We start from the raw sequence: 15,698 nt of genomic DNA on the forward strand, positions 1-15,698 counted from the left end.
GGTCTCGCCGTCCCCTCGGTCGTGGCACGCATGCGCAGAGGCCCGGGAAAAGCGCGTGGAATGGCCACTCTCGTCAATACTTAGGCCCTGCATTTGTATGATGGCCTGCACCCGTTCCGCCTCGTAGGAGGTTAGTTTTGCCATTTCTGCCGCCCTGATGTGGGAGTACCGATTGTTAGCATGTCCGTGGAGAACGCACGTTTCGATGGCGATGGTGAGGGTGAGCTGCTTGACTCTCAGGAGCTGCTGGCGAAGGGAATCGGAGTGGACCCCGGAAACAATCTGATCTCAGATCATCGAATCAGTGTTCGAGTCATAGTTACATGACTGCGCGAGGGTGCGGAGATGGGTCAGAAAGGATTGAAAAGGTTCATCCTTACCCTGAAGCCTCTGCTGGAGAACGTACCGTTCAAAGCTCTCATTCACCTCAATGTCGCAGTGGCTGTCGAACTTCAGTAGGACTGTTTTAAATTTTGTCTTGTCTTCGCCTTCAGCGAATGTAAGGGAGTTGTAGATGTGGATGGCGTGGTCCCCGACTGTGGAGAGGAATAGTGTGATCTTCCTGGCGTCCGATGCGGCCTCAAGGTCGGTGGCTTCTAGATAGAGGTGGAATTTTTGTTTGAAGATCTTCTAATTTGCACCGAGGTTGCCGGCGATGCGGAGCTGCAGAGGAGGGCGGACGTTTTCCATGTCACCGGATGGCTGTTTGCTGGTCAACGTTCATTCACTCAAGGTAGGTCCGTCTGTTTGCTGGTCAACACTGATTCACTCAAGGTAGGTCTGTCAATTTTCAGCATCACTCACTGGTACCATGATGTTTTGGGTAGGCTGGGTCGACCAACACTTGATAAGATGCAACACGATTTTATTTAACATCTAAACTATTATACATGTTCAACTGTGGGTTGACACTATGCTGACTTGACTGTAGACCTGATACTAGCCTAACCAGACTTACTAGCTACCACATGGTGTTTGCACTGGCCAGCTCGCTAACTCTGACTGTCTCAGAGGCTGGGTCCCGAGAGAGCGGGAAACTGGTGCCCTCTGGCTTTATAGTGGTCGTGTCCTGTCTGGTGATTGGCTGCTCTGTTCTGTGTGCTTACTGGTCATCCTGTGTGTCAATCACTGCCTGTCTGCACTCCATTATATACATGGGTGGATATTATGACAGATGTGGTCAGCTTCTCCTTATGGAAAAATTTATAAGCAGTAAGAGGGAAAACTGCACTATTCTTGGGTTCTCCAAAACAGAAAGCATTGATGGCACACATAACTAAACAGGCCCCGAATCCTGATACCATAATTTGCAAATTGAAAGGGGTTCCAATCGAATAATGTGCAATTGCAACCATAGATGCAAAATCAATTTTATCCGTGCCTGCGATCCTCGTAACAGTCTTTATTTAACAGCAATCTGTAGTGTCACCATTATTAAAAGGTAACGTAAGCTTCATCGGAACAAAAAATGTTCTTTTCAGTCCTGGCTCAAGACCCCCTTAAGAATATCATGAACAAGTATAGAATAGTTATATAATGCGGCACACCCACCCACCAGGATCATTGTTGAACAGGGCATTAGGATATTTTAAAAAAATACAGATGCTTAGAAAAAATGATGGATGATTAAAAAGCTTTTAAGGCACATTAGGGCAGCCAAGTCGCAGAAGGAAAAATTGTAGTGGAGAGTGAGGGAATGACAGATAGCAGTAGGTTTCTGTACCTTTACTTCTGCCTTAACTTGTCATCTTCACTCATATTCTGTGATCCTTCATGAACCCCACCACCTAAATCCTCCTCCATCACTTCTGGAGTTATGCAAAATACTGCGGACATGGCAGAAATTCCCTCCTGCCGCCCACTTCCCTAAATGGACAGCTTTAAGAACAGAAAAAGAACATGGTTGGGATTCTCTGTTTCAGAGTATTGAGGCCGGGACTGAATCGGTGGACCTCCACAACAACTAAATTGGCGTTGGTCCCGGAGCAATTCATGATCTGTTAATGGGCTAGGCCGGCGCCATGTGGATCACGGGCAATTCCAGTGAAAAACCGTGTCCGATTCGATGGGGTCGGGATTGACACTAGAGAGGCTGACAAGCTGCAGCCTCCAGTTCCTACACACACTCATCCCAGCCAACAAGATGGCAGCACGGAGAGCGGCACCCCGGTCGCGGATGCAGAACTCGAGACCCTGCTGGATGCTGTGGAGGAGAGGGGGGCCATCCTGGTCCCCAGGGTTTTGAAGGAGACTGCCACCCGCCGACGTACAGCAGGCCTGAGCGCAGGTGGCAAAGGCCATGAGCACCATGCACCCCACCGTCAGGACTGGACAGCAGTGCTAGAAGAAGTTGCACAAACTCCCCCGCGCGGCTAGAGTGAGTAGGCAGCACCGTGCCCCTGGCATCAACCTCCATCCCGTAACCAACTCTCCCCATCCGGAGGGCGACCAAATCCTACGCATTGGCACTGTGCACACACTCTACCCTGCACCACATGCCAGCACTCATACCGCCTGCCATGGCCAGGTGCCCTGGCCACAAAGGCCACCAGCTGCCCACCCCCTGTGCTGCACACGCCTGGCCGTCTAAAACTGTGCGCTTTCTGTCTACCCGCACACCCAGGAGAAGGCGGCGTATAACCACAGAGAGCGAGAGAAGACCGGAGGGGGACCGCCGGACCTGCGACCCCTCACCGCTGTGGAGCACCAGGCACTGGACCTGGCCGGTGGACCCAGAGAGAGGGCAATCGCCGAGGCAGAGATCGGCATCAGGCAGCCAAGTGAGCCCCCGCTGCGTTACGGTGTCCCTATGGCATGCGTGGCACGACCCTCATTCCACCTCCCTCACATCACCCCCACACCACCCCTTACCATCACCAGACCACCCCACATCCCCCACACCACCCCCACACCACCCCTTACCACCCTCAGACCACACCACGCCCCCCACACCACCCCCACACCACCCCTTACCACCACCAGACCACCCCACATCCCCCACACCACCCTCACACCACCCCCACACCACCCCTTACCACCACCAGACCACCCCACATCCCCCACACCACCCCCACAACACCCCTTACCACCACAGACCACGCACGTCACACACACCACCCCCACACCACCCCTTACCACCCTCAGACCACCCCACATCACCCACACCACCCCCACACCACCCCTTACCACCACCAGACCACCCCACGTCCCCCACACCACCCCCACACCACCCCTTACCACCACCAGACCACCGCACGTCACCCATACCACCCCCACACCACCCCTTACCACCCTCAGACCACCCCACGTCACCCACACCACCCCCACAGCACCCCTTACCACCCTCAGACCACACCACATCCCCCACACCACCCCCACACCACCCCTTACCACCACCAGACCACACCACATCCCCCACACCACCCCCACAACACCCCTTACCACCACCAGACCACACCACATCCCCCACACCACACCCACACCACCCCTTACCACCGTCAGACCGCCCCACGTCACCCACACCACCCCCACAGCACCCCTTACCACCCTCAGACCACACCACATCCCCCACACCACCCCCACAACACCCCTTACCACCACCAGACCACACCACATCCCCCACACCACCCCCACAACACCCCTTACCACCCTCAGACCACACCACATCCCCCACACCACCCCAACAACACCCCTTACCACCCTCAGACCACCCCACGTCCCCCACACCACCCCAACACCACCCACACTCCAACCATGAGTCACGTCTTGTGTCTTGCAGGACCACCAGGCGATGAGGTGGGCCCTTCTGGTGTCCATTGACCCAAACCCAAGCAGATTCCAGTGACGATGCAGCAATGGACAGCAAAGAGAGCTCCCAAACGCCAGCCTGAGACACCCGGAGACAACACCGACTTTTCGTCACAGCGTCTCCAACACCCTCCACCATCCCAGTGACACTCACCTCGTTGGGCATGTTAGTGAAGAGGCTCCTGGGGCACTAGCTGGTACGCACCACTCACGTGCAGCAGTGAAGGTAAGAACCCCTGAGGGGGCGGACGATCGGAGGGTGGCATACCCCTGGGACTACCTGCCGTCCAGACTGTTCTTGAGCTTCTGGAGAGGGCAGTCCCATCGATAATGGAAATGCAGACACAGAGCTGGGAACTACATGAGAGGCTGTCAGAAACCATCTAGTGTCTGCAGGTGCAATTTCAGGAGTCCAACAACCTGCAGGAGCAGGAGGCGGTGCTGACCTGCAAGGGTGGTGTCCATGGTGGAGGCCTTGGGGGGCGAAGGTATCAGCCATGGGTCAGGATGTCCGATGCCTGGGGAACTCTGCGGTGACCCAGGCACAGGCAGCTATGTACCAGGGCCACCTGGACATTGCAGTGGCGCTCCAGAGCTTGGCCCAGTCACAATTGCTTATGGCTGAGGGTGTTGATGGCATTGCCTGGGGGCTGGCTGACCTGAGCCAGTCCCAGAGGGAGGTGGCCCACTCCCTGTGCTCCATGGCTGCGAGCATGGTAACGCTGATCGAGATGTGAGCAGGCCTCCAGGTCTGGCAGCGGCAAGTGGCTAGGGAGCCCCAGGACTTCGCTCCGGTCGCACCCCCGTCCAATGGAGAAGCCCGGGGGCCATCGAGCACCTCGAGGGAGGAGATGGTGATAGGGACCTTGCCGGTGACTCCAGCAGAGGAGGTGCTGGAACACCACAGCACGTTGGACCCCGCCCCCCCCTTCCTATCCCTGGTGCAGCTGATGGGCAGCAGGCCATGACACCATGCCACCTGGGACACACAAACGACTGCCGGGCCCATTCAGGTCCAGTCACTTCAGAGGTCGGCAGCCCAAGGGGACCCATGCCACAGGGTGGGAAACACAGCAGGCCGCCTCCACCCCTGATGTACCACCTGGGGATCCACCTAGACTTAGCGTTGGGGCCTGTAAGGTCAGAAAGATAGACACCAGTTAAGTTGTCACGGGTGCAGCACACAGGATAGCATTAGGGGCTCGGGCACAAACCGCAGAGATGTTCACCTGTTATGTTCAAAATAAATACCAGCGCACAAATGTTCCAACCTGCCTCGGTGCTCTGTCAGAAGGGCGTGAGGGATGGTCTGGCTGGCTGTGTGTGTGTGAGTGTGTGTGGAGGGGGTGGAGGGGGGGGGGGGGGAGTTGGGCAGACATTGCAGGTGGGCTTGGGCCTGGGTCCCAAATTGGACACTGCACATTGCCTGGTGCCTCCCCCCTCCCCCAACACCTCCCCCCCAACACCCCATCCCCACCTCCGCCATCCCATGAGTTCGATGGAACCGTGTGCTGGAATAGCCAGCTCTCATGCAGGGATCACCCAGGCAGACAGTGGAAAGTGCTACGTTGGGCAGGAGACAGATGTTTTCAAACGATGCGGAGCTCATCGCAGAGTGGGTCGTCAGCATTCTCCATTCCATGGACCAGTCCCGCTGTTACTGCTAACCCAGGGCCTGCCCCCATTGTGAGGCAGGTAGAAATGGAGGGGGTTGCAGGTGGGGAGGTGGTGCAGGGATGGTGGTCATGGGAGGGGATGGTCGGCCGGGGGAGATGGTGAGGGTGGGATGAGATGTTTGTGTCGCTGACCAGGGCCCCTAGTCGGTGAATTTGGAGGTGATTAAAGCTACCTGTGTGTGCCAGGCATGGTGCACACATTATGTGGCCTTCATCATCCTCCTCCAGCATGTCATCCCTCTGCTGCGTGATGTTCTGGAGGATGCAGCAAGCCACTACGAGGTGGGCGACCCTCCTGCCGCTATTCTGGAGGGCCCCTACAAAGCGGTCTAGACACCTGACCTGCATCTTCAGGATGTCGATGCACTGCTTGATCACGCCCTGGGTTGCAGCCTGGGCGTCGTTCTAGCGGGTCTCCACATTGGTCTGTGGCCTCCGGATAGGTGTCATCAGCCTAGATCGTAGCAGATAACCCCTGCCGCCCAAGAACCAACCCCTCACCCGAAGGTGCGCCTCGAAGATATCAGGAACCGTCGAGTGTGCCAGGATAAAGCCGCCGTGCACATTGCCCAGACATCGGACGCAGACGTCATGGTGTACATTTCATGGTTACACACCAACTGCATGTTCATTGAGTGGAACCCCTTTCGGTTTGCGAAGACCAGACCGTCATGGACTGGTGCTTGTAAGGGGACATGCATCCTGTTGATCACCCCCTGGGCCTGGGGTATCCCGGTGATGGCGGCGAACCCCATTGACTGGGCATCCTGGTATGCTCGCTCCACAGTGAACCGAACATATTGTGCCGAACGGGCATACAGGACCTCCGTGACGGCGGTAAGATCCCAGACAGGTCCCCACTCAGCGCCTGGAAGGACCCCGTGAAGTAAACATTCAGGGCGAACGTCACCTTGAAGGCCACCAGGAACGGGTGTCCTTCCCCATATTCCCACAATTCCATGTGCGCCATGATCCTGCAGATATGTCGCACTGACCGACTGCCTTGCCGGAATCTTTAATGGCATGCCATATCCAGCAGGTTCTCGTAGACACAAGGCCTGATTTGGTGCCTCCTTCTCACCTCCTCTTTGGCTGTTGGCCGGCTAGCTCTCCATCCTCACCGGCTGGCTCCTGTTCCTCTGGGGCAGGCTCCGCTGCTGCAGGGTCCTCCCCAAACAGCTCTTGCTCGTACAGCCTCAGTGCATCCCCCAAGGCTGCAGCGGCAAGGATGGAGGCCACCATTCCTGGCTGGATTTCGAAGTCCATTGTCTGCAGGGGTGAAAGGTTGTTAGCATGGTGTACCTCTGTGCCCAACCAGGTCCAATAGGCTACACTGAGGTCCTGGCCTGAACTGCAGCCCCTGCATGTTCCCCTCCCCTACTCCTCCCCCATCCCCACACCCACCATCGGCCATTCCCGCTGGCACTCTGCCGCCTGGACCGCACCTCTGGCCCCGTCGGTGCCCGGCATTATGAGGCTCTGGCCACAGCATCCGTCCCTGCTAGGAAGGGCACCAATGGCTGGCTCTACTTATGCCAAGTGGCAAGTGCTGCGGCCCCTGTCCAGCATCCTCCCAAAGGGGCTAATGTGGGTGTCCACCTTGGATCGGCCACGTGATGCCCCGCTGGTGGATGGCGCCTGGTTGTGTGTGGGGGGGTTTGTTGGTGGGATTGAGGGGCTGGGAGCTGGAGTGCGAGGGTGATAGAGTGGGGGCACCCATTTGGCGGTGGCAGCCATGGTGAGCGGTCAGTGGGTGCGCAGCAGGCTGCAGTAATGGTGGTCCCTGCCTGGACACCCCGGTCCCGGGGGGGGGGTGGTCACCCTGACCCCACGGCCTATCGTCTGGCCACCCACCGCTACTCACCCCTGCCCCCCCAGCCTTGCCAGACATCCCACTCCAGCCAGCCATACCAGCGCTGGGCTGACAGCCCACAGTCGTGCCTCTCGGAACATGACCCACCTCCTCCCTCCTTCAGCAGCCGCGGCACCTGTTTCTCAATTTTTAAAACCCCAAGGGAACCTTGCTGTCAGTAATTCCTCCTGGCAGAGGCGGAGCATCGCGGAGGCCCCGGAGAATACCGGGTCGGGCCTGTTAATGATATGCCAATGGCATTAACTGTGCACCTGAGTAGAACACATTGATGCCGCTGTCAAGCAACCGGAGCATGGCATTCCGTCGGTCGCCTGGTGTAGGCCATGATTTTCGGCTCGCGCACGATTCCCCACCCTATCGCGTTTCGCAATTCCGGCGTCATTGGATGGAGAACCCCCGCCCCATATGTTAGAATGGTGACATTAAAACAGAGAATACATGGCAGAATCAGTGTGTTATTTTGCTATAATATGATGTGCATCTGCATGCTGGTGAATGATGAAGGGAAGAAGGAACAATAAGCCAAATGATGTACTAACCCTTAAATGACCTCCGCCGCCGCCATTTTCTCCGGGGCCTCCAGCCCCATATTTTAAGGGTAATTTAAAGAAAGAACTGAAAGAAAGACTTGCATTTATACAGCGTCTTTCACAAACTCAGGCTGTCCCACAGCATTTGACAGGAAATGAAGTACTTTTCTGAGGAGCGGCCACTGTTGTAATGTCGGGAACATGATAAACAATTTGCATCCAACAAGCTCCAAAATCAGCCATGTGATAATGATCAGATAATATGCCTTCTCGTGATGTTGGTAGAAGGATAGACACTGGTGAAGGCACCAGGGGAAACTCCCTTGCTCTTTTTCAAAATAGTGAATGGGATATATTACGCCCACATGAGAGGGAAGACAGAAACGTCTGTCTTGTGCAAAAGACAGCACCTCTCAGAGTGCATGATTGTTCAGCTCTGCTTACAGCGTCAACCTGGAATATGGGTGTAATGACCTCCAATTGGCATTATTGGTTGGCCAATTGGAGTATGAGCTCCCTCAATGATAGCTCTTTGAGGGGGCCCATATAAGCACCTGTGTAGGCTAAGTTGACTGGAATGCTAGCAGCACTGTTTGGAGCTGCTCTTGTATATACGTTATTGCAAATAAATAATGGTGTGGTGTCGGAACCCCTGCCTCCTGTGGATTATTACAGTGGCGACGAGGTAAACAAAGAACCTTGCGGAGACCCGCTGCCGCACTCGGAAGGTAAGCCTTGCTCTTTCAAAAATGCCTGTTTTTTGGGAAGTTGGATGCATTCGACCCGACTATTGAGGACTGGTCCCAGTATGTGGAGAGAATGTGTTACTTTTTCCGGGCCAATGAGATAACGGAGGACGGAAGGAAATGGGTTATACTGTTGTCGGCGTGCGGACCCTCAGCCTTCACCATTATACCTAGTCTCATTTATCCCGATACGCTGGACATGATACCTTTCCAAGAATTACTGAAATTGGTGGAAGAGCACTATGACCCAAAACCACCCCTCATTTTGCGTAGGTACAGATTCTACACAACGAAGCGGGAAGACAGAGAGTCAGTCACGAATTTCTTGACCCGCCTGAGAAGGCTGGCGGAAAAATGTGAGTTCGGCCCGACGCTAAATGAAATGCTTCGGGACCGGTTAGTGTGTGGCATAAATGACCTCCAAAGATAGAAGCGCCTGTTGGCGGAAATGCAGCTAGACTGCAGGCGGGCGTTACAGCTCGCACTGTCCCTCGAAAAGGCAGCAAGTGGGGCGCAGGAACTACAGGGCACGCCAATGGAGGTAGATATCCGGGAGAGGGACTACCACAATGGGTTCAGCTTCCAGATAGCCGCCCTCAGGAAAAGTCTGAGGAACAGAGGGCCAAAGGAAAACCCCAGAACTGCCCCCAAGTCTGCTCGGACTAACTGGAGACAGAGGGAACTACCGGCTGAGGCTCCCCCAACAGAGAAGGACCGTTTCTGGCACCAGACAGAGTGGGGTAACAGCGACAGAAACCCTAGAAGGAGGTGGCAAAAGAGGAATAGCAGGTGGGGACGCAGGGAAGTACACAACCTAGATGCTCCATCCTCCTCCGAAGGGGAACAGTTGTATAATATTGCGACGAAGAAAGCAGAACCTATTAAGATTACCCCACGGGTGAACGGTCGGCCGACAATAATGGAAATAGACACGGGTGCGGCCATATCAGTAATGTGAGTGGCAGCATTTAAAAAAAATCAAAGATGGACTCCAGCCACTAACCCTAACAAAAACATCGACGAAACTTAAAACCTACACGGGGGAACCCCTGGAAGTTCTAGGCACGACTCATGTACCCGTGGAATATGACAAACAATTGCTCAGATTACCATTGACGATAGTAGAGGGCTCCGGACTGAACTTAATAGGACGGAACTGGCTGAAAGACCTAAACTTAGATTGGATGAAAATTTTCCAGAGTGGAAGCGGGCAGTTGAGAGGAGTACTCCAAAAATACCCAGAGGTCTTCCAAGAAGGTTTGGGGGAAATTATAGGCGCCAAAGCAACTTTTCACGTGGACCCAGAAGATCTTCCGAAATTTTGTAAGGCCAGGCCGGTACCTTTTGCATTAAGGAAGAAAGTAGATGTCGAAATAGAAAGGTTACGCTTACGGCGCGTAACCTATCAGACCAGTACAGTTCTTGGAATGGGCAGTGCCGGTGGTACCAATTTTGAAGCCAGACGGCTCGATACGTCTCTGTGGAGATTTCAAACAGACAGTAAACAAATACGCACTGCTGGACAAATACACGATCCCGAAAATAGACGACCTACATGCCAAATTGGCAGGTGGGCTTTTGTTCACGAAACTGGACATGAGCCACGCCTACCTGCAGTTAAAACTGGACAAGAACTCCCAGATGTTCGCTACGATCAACATCCTAAAAGGACTTTTTCGTTACACTAGGCTACCCTTCGGAGTGTCATCAGCCTGCGCTATATTCCAGCGTACAATGGAAAATATTCTGCAGGGACCACCGCAGGTGGCGATTTATTTGGATGATATCTTAATCATGGGTAGGACAAACAGGGAATACTTAAGGAACCTGGAGGAAGTGCTCAGGCGTTTCGCAAAGGCAGGCGTACGGCTGAAAAGAGAAAAATGTGTTTTTCTGGCCCCACAAATGACGTACCTGGGATAAAGTAGACGAGTCGGGTTTACACCCATTGGAAGACCGAGTAAGAGCAATAAAAGAAGCCCCAGCTCCCACCACGGTCCAGGAGCTATGATCATTTCTAGGATTGGTAACATATTATGGCAAATTTATTGAAAATAGGGAGTCCAGCCTAGAACCCCTCCACTGTGCGAACGAGACTGAGTCTCCTTTTCCCAAATTTAACGGGGAAAGTGGAGAAACAACAGGAGGTCCAACGCAGGGGGCATGATAATAGTCGGCAGCAGAGACATTTCCAGGTGGGGGCACCGGTTTGGGTCAAGAATTATGGGAATGGACCAACGTGGGTCAAAGGCACGGTAGAGTCCCAAACAGGGCCCATATCATATAAAGTTTCAATAGGAGGTAAGGTGCTGAAGAAACACCTAGACCAAATAAGGGCAGCGGAACCACACCTGGAGGCAGTCAAGCAGAACCGCCTCAAGCTGGGATAGCTCAGACGGGAAAGATACCCACACCCCAGCCCCAAGCAATTTCTCCAGACCCCGTCATCCAGTCGTCAGAGTCGGAGATGGACACGTTCGACGAGGCCGCCGCGACACCTCCCCCAAGGAGGAGGAAGTAAAACCTCCAAGGAGGTTGTCAAGGAAAAGACGGGCACCTGTAAGGTACACCCCACCCATGACGGAGAACGACCCGGCGGACGACACAGAGGGGACAGACCCGGACAGGAGGAGCAGGAAGAAGCTCAGAGGAATGCCAGCTGGCAGGAATTCCTCGGACCTTGGGGGGGAGGGGTGTAATGACGTGTAATGACCTCCAATTGGAGTATGAGCTCCCTCAGTGATAGCTCATTGAGGGGGCCCATATAAGCACCTGTGTAGGCTTTGTGAGGCAGTCTTAAGTTGACTGGAATGCTAGCAGCACTGTTTGGAGCTGCTCTTGTATATAAGTTATTGAAAATAAATACTGGTGTGGTGACGGAACCTCCTGTGGATTATTACAGTGGGCCACATTTCTGGAACTGTGACCTTCTGGCTCAAAGCGAGAGTTCCACCAACTGCGCCACGTCAATGGGCGATTGTAGCGAGGCAAGTAGGCAAGTGAAAAATAGCTATATGTAGAATATGTTAAAATTTGGAATGATAAAGAAAATGTCGCCCCAGTCCCTGACTTCTGCCACTTTAAGTCCACGGAAATTTAGCATGCAAAGCTGGCAGCACACTTGTTAGTCCTAAAGTGCAAGATTTGTGTGCAACACTCAGAGCATATTTCTCTGCCAGCAGCAGTTACCGCAGCGTGCATGTACGTGCTTCAAACAGATCAACAGTTTCCTGAGTGCTTTGCATACAACCACAGTGAAGCAGTAAACCTTTGTTGACATTCATCATAAGGCTGTTTAACTGAAATTAGAAAAGCTGTGAGCATTGCTACTTTGAGAATCCCCCTAAATCCAGTGAGTAGTATTTGTATCTCCTCCAACAACATCGATAAATAGGAGATCTAATTATCTTGCTTGGCCACCTCCACCAAAGCCATTCTGACAGCGTTCCTGGATATATACCCAATTTGTAGCACCTTCGAGAATGTAATGTTGCTTCCTTTAAAAGGAGATGCCCTACCCTTGCCCCTTCTTCCTCCTACCTAATATTGCAATACGCAGCTGGTGTAAGGAACAACCATTTCAGAGCTGTGAACTCAGCCAGCTATCCCACGTCCTTCAACCAGCGCACTCCCTGCATCTTCAGTCAATCTGCATGAAAGCACATCAGAATTTTAAAAAATTTGATACTTTGTAAAATCATGAGGTTTTCTCTCAGCACTGTGTCAGACTCATTGGGATGCAAATTGATCATCATTGCGCTTGTTTTCTGGACTTGCTGCACTTGGGTTTTCCTGGCTTGGATGTGGCACAAGAACCGGTCGCCAGACGAGCAGGAGTGCTGTACCTGGCTCCACAGCATAGCTGATCGTCACTGTTGGCTACGAAAGCCACCCCCTCCCCTTTTATTGCCCCCCTGCACCCGCACTCTCACATTTGCAGCACCCACTTGGGGGTTGTTGCCAGTGGGGGAAGCAAACTAAAATCTGACTCCCGAAATGGGCAAGCTACCTGTGGAGGCTCAATCACCTATATTATTGAAATGAGACCGAAACAGAAAACACTGGACAATCTCTCCAGGTCTGACAGCACCTGTTTGAAACGTTAGCTCCCTTCTCTCTCCACAGATGCTGTCAGACCTGCTGAGATTATCCAGCATTTTCTGTTTTTGCTTCAGATTCCAGCATCGGCAGTAATTTGCTTTTATATTATTGAAATGAGACCAGAGTCTCCGACCTCCCGGTTGTGCCACGTGCTGCCTCTGCAGCCCCGATTTTGGACCCAGAAAGGAGATACAAATTTCTCACTCGTCGATTCAGTTATGTACTGTTTTGTAGTTGAGAGGTTTTGACAAATGGGATGGCCAGGACCAGAAAAGACAGCCTGTTTGGGTTCCCAAACTTTGGAAAATGCCGTAACTAGTCTAGCTGTCGTACTCCTATATTTTGTTCTGCAAAATGTTTATCTAGTTCTGTCTTAGGTTTGCCCACACCGTTCACCTCCACTGCCTCTATGGGTAGTCTATCCCATTCATCAGCCTATCCTCCTGTGTCCTCTTTTATACTCCCCACTGCACAAGAAAAAAAGCAAGTGCTTGCAGAGTGACCATTCAAGACAAATAGTTTGAATCGCATGAACAAATCATAGTCACAAAATCTGTCCTCATTCATGTAGCAGGATTGTGAACAGATTAACTTTCCTTCATTTTAAAAGCAATGGGTTGATGGAATGGTTGATGGCACGCTTTATCATGGGGACAAATATTAGTTGAATTTAAATTTTGCAAAATATGTCTCTAATTATAATTTTTTCCCCCCTGTCTAATGATGAAAAGATTAATTTTTGAAGATAATAGCATTCAGTCTGCATTAGTACCGGGCATTTAGAACAACAAAGTGAAAAATAATTTATTTTAAAATTCAAATGTTGTCCTAATTGCGTTGAATTACACATAAAAGGCAACAGATGTTGTCAAGGCCTTTATATATCTCCGTCTACAGTGAACTGTAGCTCGTGACAGTCTCCCTTTGCCTTGTTCCTGTTTGAAGCCTGAACGAGTATCAAGATAAAAGTGACTGTAGCTTTTATTGAAGTGTTTACTAATATAGGCTATGAGATGCACAATCATCCAAAAGTTCTATTGAAATGCTTGCCTATTCAGAATGTAAAGAATGAATGAGTATCTGTCAGTAACAGTGCATCTTCTACAGCTGCGGCGAGCTTGTGCAAAGACAAAATTGTTTCTGCTTCGGTCTCTTAACAAAAGGCAGTCTAAATTTAGGTTTGAGTTTTTTTGAAAAAAAAATCATCTATCTTTATGGTATTTCTATGTTGCCACATGCTGAATTTATGCTGTTCAGAAAACCTGATAGTTTTCCTCTGCACAGCTTTCTGACTCACTTGAGGCAAGTGATCGTCATGGCGACAATGTACAGACGTCACCGAGAGATTAAGGCATGCAAATGCACAAAAGTGAACAAAGCAGCTTTCTCTGGAGGTCTCAGTTATGGAACAATAAAAAAATATAAATAGCAGACAGTAGCCGAACCTTGAACATCGTGCCAGGGAAACGGAAAGTAAAATGTTAGAGGTTTTAATTTTTTTTACTTTAATTCTGGACAGTGCCCTGAGAGCATGGTCGGCATTACATATTCAGTACATTTCCCAAGGACATTCAAATGCAGACGGTGGTGATTTGAATATTTCTAAGTGCACTTTTGTATATCATGCAAAGTACATCCTTGTGTATCTATTTATGTTACTTCATTCAAATGAGTTGTTTTGGGGAATGAATTTCATAAGTTTTCATATTGGCTTGAATTTACATAATAATCATGGACAAATAGGAGGAAAAAATGAAATCACAAACATGGGAGGCCTGAAAGACCTTTTCAAGCAACCTTGCATATAGGAAAGCTCAGGTTCGATCTTGTGTCATCATGTCAGTATGGCAATCATTCAAGATTTGGTATTAGCTTAAGCTTATGATATCTTTAAATTCACCTTAAATGCGAAAATAAAAACATGACACAAATCCACTTCAACTAGATGCATGTAGAACACTTTTGCCAATATAAGCCAATGTGCCCTCTCTCTCTCCAAGGCAGCTTTCAACAATACCAAACACGGAGTATTATAGTAAAATAATTTTAGATAGGTTCTGAATAGCTGAGGGAACATTGGTTTTTATCTTCCAGGATGTTAGATTTTAGAAGGAAGCGGGGAGAGAGAAAACGGGGAACTGCAGGACAATTTGGCAGACATCAGTAGTAGTGAAAATGCTAGAATCTTTGTTTTTATTCTTTCATGGGATGTGGATATTGCAAGTAATGCCAGCCTTTGTAGCCCAACCAGAATTTCCCCTTGCAACTGAATGGCTTGCTTGGCCTTTTTAGAGGACAGTTAATAGTCAACCACATTGCTGTGGGTCTGGAGCCATATGTAGGCCAGACCAGGTAAGGATGGCAGATTTCCTTCCCTAAGGAATATTAGTGAACCAGATGGGTTTTTACAACAATCAATGATAGTTTCATGGTCACCATTACTGAGACTAGCTTTCAATTCCAGACTTATTAATTGAATTTAAATTTCACCAGCTGTGACGATGGGATTTATGCCAGTCTCCCCAGAGCATTAGCTTGGGTTCTGGATTACTACTCCAGTGGCATTGTCACTACACTATCGTCACCTCATGAGGATGCTATATGAGTGCACGTAGAAAATCATGATATGATAGGGCAGAGTCTGCCGTGTTCTTGCCCATTCACTTAAACTATCGATATCCATTTACAACCTCTTGACATCTTCGTCATCACTTACTTTCCCACATAACTTTGCACCTTCAGCAAACCTAAATATATTAAACTCAGTCCCCTCAGCTAAGTAATTGATATAGATTTTGAATAACAGGACCAAGTACTGATCCGCTAGTTGCAACCTGCCAACCTGAAAATGATCCATTTATTCCTACTCTGGTTCTGTCCGTTAATCCTGGCCAATGATAAGCAATTACCATGTGCCCTTTAATTGAAATGCGGGTAGCAAATTCCCAGCCATAGTTTAGAAGAA

This window comes from Scyliorhinus torazame, chromosome 2, assembly GCF_047496885.1.
Source record: "Scyliorhinus torazame isolate Kashiwa2021f chromosome 2, sScyTor2.1, whole genome shotgun sequence".
NCBI lineage: Eukaryota > Metazoa > Chordata > Chondrichthyes > Carcharhiniformes > Scyliorhinidae > Scyliorhinus > Scyliorhinus torazame.